Below are 7,254 nucleotides of genomic sequence, written 5' to 3'. Positions count from 1 at the left end.
TATGGACTTCATTGTTGAGTTGCCCAAACTTCTCGAGGTGCAGATAGAATTTTGGTCATCGTGGATTGATTGACAAATTCTGATCATTTCTTTTCTATTTAGTCTTTCTTTAGTATAGAGAGGTTAACCCGTATCTAAGTTTGAAAGGTGTTTCACCTTCATGGGATGAAAAATTCTATTATCTCTTATAGAGGCTCTCAATTTACTTTGAGCTTCTGGAGGATCTTTTAAGAGGAGTTGGGCATTTGTGTGGCTCTTAGCACTGAATTTCACTCGCAGATCAATGGGCAGTCAAAGCAGACTAGTCAGGTTTTTCAAAATATGCTTTGAGCCTTTGTGTTGGAATTTGGAGGTCAGTGAGATCAGTTTCTAGCTTTGGTAGAGTTTACTTATAACAACAACTACCATTAAAATATTTAGATGGCTCTAGCTGAGGTATTGTATGGTATATGTTGTTGATCTCTAGTTAGTTGGCTAGTGATTTCTGGTACACACTTTCTTCAGGAGGCATTAGATAAAGTCTATGTGGTTTAGGATAGGCTACACGAGGCTCAAAGTAGGAGGAAAAGTTATGTTGATTTTAGGCATCCTCCCTTGAGCTTTGGGATCGGTGATCATGTTTTCATTTGAGTGTTATCCTTGAAGGGCATGATGAGATTTGGGAGGCAAATCAAGCTTAACCCTAGGTTCATTGGGCCTTTTGAGATCCTTCAAGCAATTAGAGATGTTGCTTATGAGTTACCCTTGCCTCCTGTCTTTTAAGCTATCAATCCAACTTTCCATGTGTCGATGCGTTAGTGGGATTCTATTCAATTGAATGACATTTGACCTTTGGGAAGGATCCAGTTGCTAATTTGGATAAAGATGTTAGACGATTATGCTTAAGAGAGATTTCCATGGTTAAGATTTAGTAGAGACACTATCAAGTCGAGGATGCTACTTAGGAGACCGAGCATAACTTGTGATGTTAGTCTCCCCACCTGTTGAGCCTTCAGTACTTCTTGACTCCTAATTTTAATAGGCAAAGGTCTTACTAGTAGTGAATGTTGTAATGACTCTCTAGGTTATTTTCTCTGCTTTCTCATATTTTCAGTGTTTAGAGCTTTTCTATAGATGCCTAAGTCGTTTATGATTTATTAGGATTGACAGGATGAGCACTGGGCAGTTTGTTTAGTTTTTATGCAAGTTTTTGTGTTTCAAAGCTTTTGAAGTTTAGATATTTAACTTTGGTCACAAGTTTAGGTAAACAACCTTTGAATGCATTCTGATGAATATGTTAGCTCTGGAATATTGTTTTTTAGTCTAGATGGACCTTTGGTTTGGGTCTCAAGGCTTCTAGACTCATTTTGATCTACCTTATGGCATTTTATTAATAAGTGTGGGACCCACATTTTATTGAGATGACCTATGATGAAAGTTATAATCTTTCCATTTAGTTCGGAAGGTCAAATTTGATAGAGTTTCATTGTTTGTTTGCATGAACATGGTTTTCAATCAATCCTGAGCACTTGATCGAATTTCGACATAGCAAATTTTTGTTGGTGCCCAACCTGTTGGTGCAACCTTTTCAGAAGTTGTAGAGTGCTTCAGTGATAGCCGCTTTATAGGCTCTAGACTGCATTAGTAGAGACTCTTTAGCATCCCTAGACCACTTTAGCGGTAGTTGGCCAGATAAGGCATGGTCGCTTTAGCCATTATTTAATTGCGAAAGCGGTCACCACTGGTAGTTATATATCTCTTTTCTTTCATTTTTTTTCTAAAAAGGAAGAAGATTTAGAGCTCGGGTTTAATTCATTTCTTTGAGAATTTGTATGTTTAAGATAGAAATAGCTTAGGAGCATTGTTGGGGTAGTTCTTCACGCTTTGGAACCCATAAGTCTCAATGATTTTATTTGTTTTAAGCCATAATGTGTGCTCTTATACTGTTGATGGGCTGTTTTGAAACCTTGATTTATGTTCAAATTCTGCCCAATTTTAAGGCAAAAGTTTCTTGAGCTGGTGTAAACCTAATGGCAAAATCAATTTGTGGTTTCCATATATGGGTCCTACTTGCCCAGTTTTGAACCAATATTAGGCCCCAACTTTCTTATGGCAATGTGGGTATCATTGTGCTTATATCGATGTATATATTGCTAATTTGATAGCGTAGCATCATTCAGAGGCTGCTCGAATGGGAAAATCCCTATTCGAGTGTATTTTTGGAGTGTGCGTGTTTGGTTTTGGGGTTGGTTACGATTTACTGATCTTAGATTTAGCTCGATTATGATAAATTTCTAGTCCTTGGTTGGGTTATCTAGCATGATTCCTATTGTTATCCTTGTAACTGTGCTAGCCTTATTTAGAGTTTATTTGGGGATAATATTGGTTATTCTTGACTTTATTATTATTATTGCTGATGTGACCTAGTTATGAGTTGGAATTTTCTTGTCTCTGCTTAGTTAAGGCCTTATTCTCGGTTTGGGATAGTGTGTTCCTTTTGGGTTAGATGTGGCTCTTCAGTTTGGACTTTGAGCTTTGCTAACCCTTTTTAGGTATTGGTGCTGGCTAATCACGGGTTGTTTGGTGATTAGTCTTGATTTAGACATATGGTTTTTCTTTAGTTTATTTGGATCCTCCCAATGAAAGATTTTAGGAAGGATAGACTCTAGTTTGGTGGCCTTCTAATATAAGATTCTAGAGGGACTAGCTATTTCAAAGTAAGATTCCATAAGAAGCTAAGTTCTCAGTTTATATGCTTTCCAATGTATGATTCAAGAATTGGCTAACTATTATGAAGTAAGATTTTGGGAGATGCTTAGCCTTGTTTGTGGCTTTCCAATGTAAGATTGCAGGAAGGACTAGCTCTTTCTGATGTAAATTTTTTGAGAAAGCTAGGTTTGTGAAGTTATCCCGATCTAAATTTTTGGGAATGACTGTCCCTTCCGATGTAAGATTCAAAAGAGACTGGGCACTTTATTGTGGCAATCCTGATATAAGATTCCAAGATAATCTATACCTTCTTCACGACTATTGAGATGTCAAATTCCAAATAGTTCTTACTTGAGTTCATGGCTGGTGTCTTTGTTTATTGTGGATGTTGCTCTTCTTTAATAGTATCTCTTGTCACGACTCAACCCCATAGGCCGCGACTAGGGTCCGACCTGGACCCCCCATATACATATCTATCAGTCGTGGTTATATCGAATTATAAACATGCAATGGATATAATACAAGTGTAGTCAAACCGGACTACAATGACATGATATACACGAGAACCCCCATGGGTCATAACATTTCGTATATCTGTAGCCTTTTTCATTCGTATCATAATATGAAAGGGCATGCTAGACGACAAGGCTGCCACAACATAATAATATATATCATATATCATGTAGACCCAGCTGAATCAAACTGACATACACAACCCACATATACATGTCTGCAGACCTCTAAAAATATTAACGACAACATATGGTAGGACAGGGCCCCTGCCGTACCCCTAAATAGACAACAATTTTATACATTAGTGGTCAGTATCAAAAACTAGGCTCCGATATAATAGAGCCTCTTCCAGCTGAGCTGTGCAGAATCCTAAGATGACAGACTCCCAAAACCTACATCTGTACCTGCGGGCATGAGACGCAGCCCCCCGAAGAAAGGGGGTTAGTACGATATATGTACTGAGTATGTAAAACATAACATAATACAACTGGAAGCATATCTAAGATAGAGAAATAGGGGATAAAATATCAAATCAGAAATCTGTACCTGAACTCTGTGAATTACAAAAGCATGCATGCTCATATCATACCGTATAGCCAGCCCTTTTAGGGGTCTGGAGAATCATATTTGTTAAACCATCATGGCCCCAGTGCCATTACCTCCTTAGTACAATACATCATCATATATATACATACGTACCTGGACCTCTAGTGAGGGGCTCGGTGGACAATATAGTGAATTATGCACGATAACATACCCGGCCTGGGACTCAGTGAAAGAAGGGTTACAGTATACACGAGTAGAGTAGTGAGTAACTATATATAATTTAAATCATTATCACAGACTCAACAAAATAAGAAAGTTAAGCTTTTGCTTGAGGACCCATGTAACGGTGTAGTCATATCGAGTGTCCTCAAAATGCTATTATGAGTTGCCTCAAAAGTAATCTCGGGGACCCTAGACATGTATTAAAATAGGGCCAAATCATTTATGAAATCAAAAACACTTAGTCTCGTATAGTCTTTAAGACTTGGAGCTTGTACATTTGGTACCTCTTTAACATATAGAAGTTTCCAGGGAAATAGTTAGACTACTATCAAAGTTTGATATTCAAAAGTAAATAGGAGATGTTAAGAATGGAGTTACTCCGGAGCTCACATCATATTTAATTTATCACTAAGACATGCCAGAAAAGAAAAAGAGTAAACTCTATATAGTCTGTACTTTCCTTCAGGTGGTCATTATATACATATCTCGTACCCGGCCCATCCTGGGGCTCAGTGAACAACTATGGCATCATAATCTCATTTTCATACAAAGGACATATCAAGAGAAAGGAAAGATAGTTTCCCATACACTACTCTTTATCACGTAGAAGCCTTAATAGGCAATGCTCAATTCTTGTAGGGGTGTCAACACCTAACTGTAGTTAGGGATTATGAGGCATACTTGGAGTTCTGGGAATGGAATTATCCCCACATTCCACATACAATTCACTTAAGGCTAAGACTTACCAAAAGGAAAAAAAGATAGCTGTACATACTTATACCAAAACATGCCAAGAGAAGGCTTTACATACCTCGTATGAGTCCCTCTTCGTCACGTTCGCCTCGTCATCCTTTGAACCTATTAAACATGGAAGTAATAAGAATATCAACCACTCTTGACTTTCCATCACCTTCAGTTGCACCTTAGATTCATGGAATCTATTTCCTTGTTCATTTCCTCAACTAGTTTTTTAATTAGTTAAGGCGTTAACGAAAATTGGGCAGCACCTCTCCTATAACGTGCCCTATCCAAATTTCCAACCACACCCCTAATAACTACATCCAAACAACAAAAACAACATGCAAAATATATACACGCAATTCACACCAACATTACACAATACAAACCCCAAACAACTCATTCCAAACTATCAAAACGTGAATTCTGGACAGCTTACTATCTTGCATTATCGCTTCGTTTCGAAGGGGTAATTGAGGGAAACATGCTTTATGTCCTCCATGAAAGTTATAGACATGTGTATTAGAGTCTCATAAAATTTTGAATCACCCCTACATCAATTCTGTATAAAAGGATATGCCAAAACTACCAATAGTAGTCCGTGTAAGATATCCAAAACCAAAATTTGGGCAGTACCTCCTCTATACTTCATCACCCTTTTTCGAGCAGATAAAAGCAAAATTGAATTTTAAAGTCTAAATGAAAGTTATATACCTATGAAATACATTTGCAAAAAATATTGAATCACTTGAAATGAAGCTGTACACAAGAAGTTATACTAATATTACTAACAACAGTCCCATTAAAAAATTGGGTTTGTTAACTAGCTCTTAACATTTTCTCTCTTTGTTCTTTCAAATTTCTATCAAGTTTCCAAGTGTAAGGCTGAAGTAACGACTCATTATTCATCCTAATACACATATATACACCTTCACATGTCTGAGGAACAACTTAGATAATTAATTCACGAAGAAAAATTAGAGACTTACCTTAATTTCTCCAAAATATGGCTGCCTTTTTCTTCTTCTTCTCTCACATTTTTTCCTTCTCTTTGGCTACTGTTTTGGACAGAAAATGTGACTAAGAGTCACTTAACATATAGATATATGTTGCCTTAGGGGGTGACACATGTCATCCCCTAAGGGTGACATATGTTCGGCCCCCATTGGGCCAACACATACATGCTGTGAATAAGGGGCTGCCACGTGGCGTGAGGGTCCACCTCCCCCCAAGAAGGTGGTTCACCTGCTTGCTTGAGGTGATTCCACATGTCACTCCTCCATTGGATTCCATGTGTCATCTTTTCCCCTTCTTCGTGGGTTCATAATCTCATTCTATTTTAAGAGCCTATGTAATCCATGCTATGTAAGCTTGGTATGTCCTCAAGTAGCTCAAGTATGTAAGACTTCTAAGTTAGTAGCTTACGTAGGTAAGTTGAGTTCTATGACTCATCACTTGGCCTCCAATTCCTTCCAGATTCTTATGACTCTATTTCCAACCTTCTCTACTATGGGGTATCACATTCCCCCTTCCTTAGAGTCGTTTGATAGTGTCGTAGCGTATCCGGCTCACATGATAATGTCTAAGGAACTTATGAAACATTTCGAGTTTAAAAGTGTGGGGTGTAACATCCTTCCCCCTTTAGAAAATTTGTCCCCAAATGTTAAACAAAACTTCCCTTAGCACCTTATACAAATCGTAGGGAGATTCTTTACTGTTTCCATCACCCATACTTCTATCCAAGTAATTAATATACGAGTTTCAGGAGTTGGGGTTACCTGTAGACATCGGGAATAAATGCGAATACTTGTGTTTCATGTTCTCTTCAGCTTCCCCAGTCATCCTCTTTCTGATTTTGGTTTTCGCCACAGTATCTTGACGGAAGGCACGTCTTTAGTCTAGAATTTTCTAGTTTGCCGATCTAAGATGGCGATAGGTTGTTCCTCACAGGATTCCATTTTCTAGACATCATCTATGGAACATACTCTGGGTGGTTCACCATCACCTTTGTGAAACATCCTTATCTAATAGATTGGGCGTATAGTTTTCCAATCAGGTGGTAAGCTCAACTTATCGATAACTTTTCCCACCTTATGAGCAACTTGACCAGATCCTATGTATTTTGGGTTAAGTTTCCTTTTCTGAGTGACCCTGTTATGAACATCCAATCATCAATTTGAACTCTGTATGTCGATGTCGATTAATTGAATACTATATGTGCCAACTCTAGGCTGCTAGTTAACAACTTGCTTAATCATGTCGGGTCCTTTTAGCTTAGTCTCTCTAACATCGCCCTATCCAATAGGGGGCTTACAAATCTTGCTCTACCAGTCTTGTATGGGGCCATTGGGATACTGCAGTAGTAATTATTATTATAGGCAACTCGATGAGTGATAGATAATCATCCCAGCTACCTTCGAGGTTAATCTCCCGGCTTGCGACATATCTTCTAGCGTTTAATTGTGCGCTCAGTCTGTTTAATAGCTCGAGGGAAAAATGCGGTACTAAGACCTGTCTGTGCTCTTAATCTCTTCTTGGACTGATTTC

The sequence above is a fragment of the Solanum dulcamara genome, chromosome 7 (genome assembly GCF_947179165.1).
Source record: "Solanum dulcamara chromosome 7, daSolDulc1.2, whole genome shotgun sequence".
Lineage (NCBI taxonomy): Eukaryota > Viridiplantae > Streptophyta > Magnoliopsida > Solanales > Solanaceae > Solanum > Solanum dulcamara.
This window is presented reverse-complemented; position numbering follows the sequence as displayed.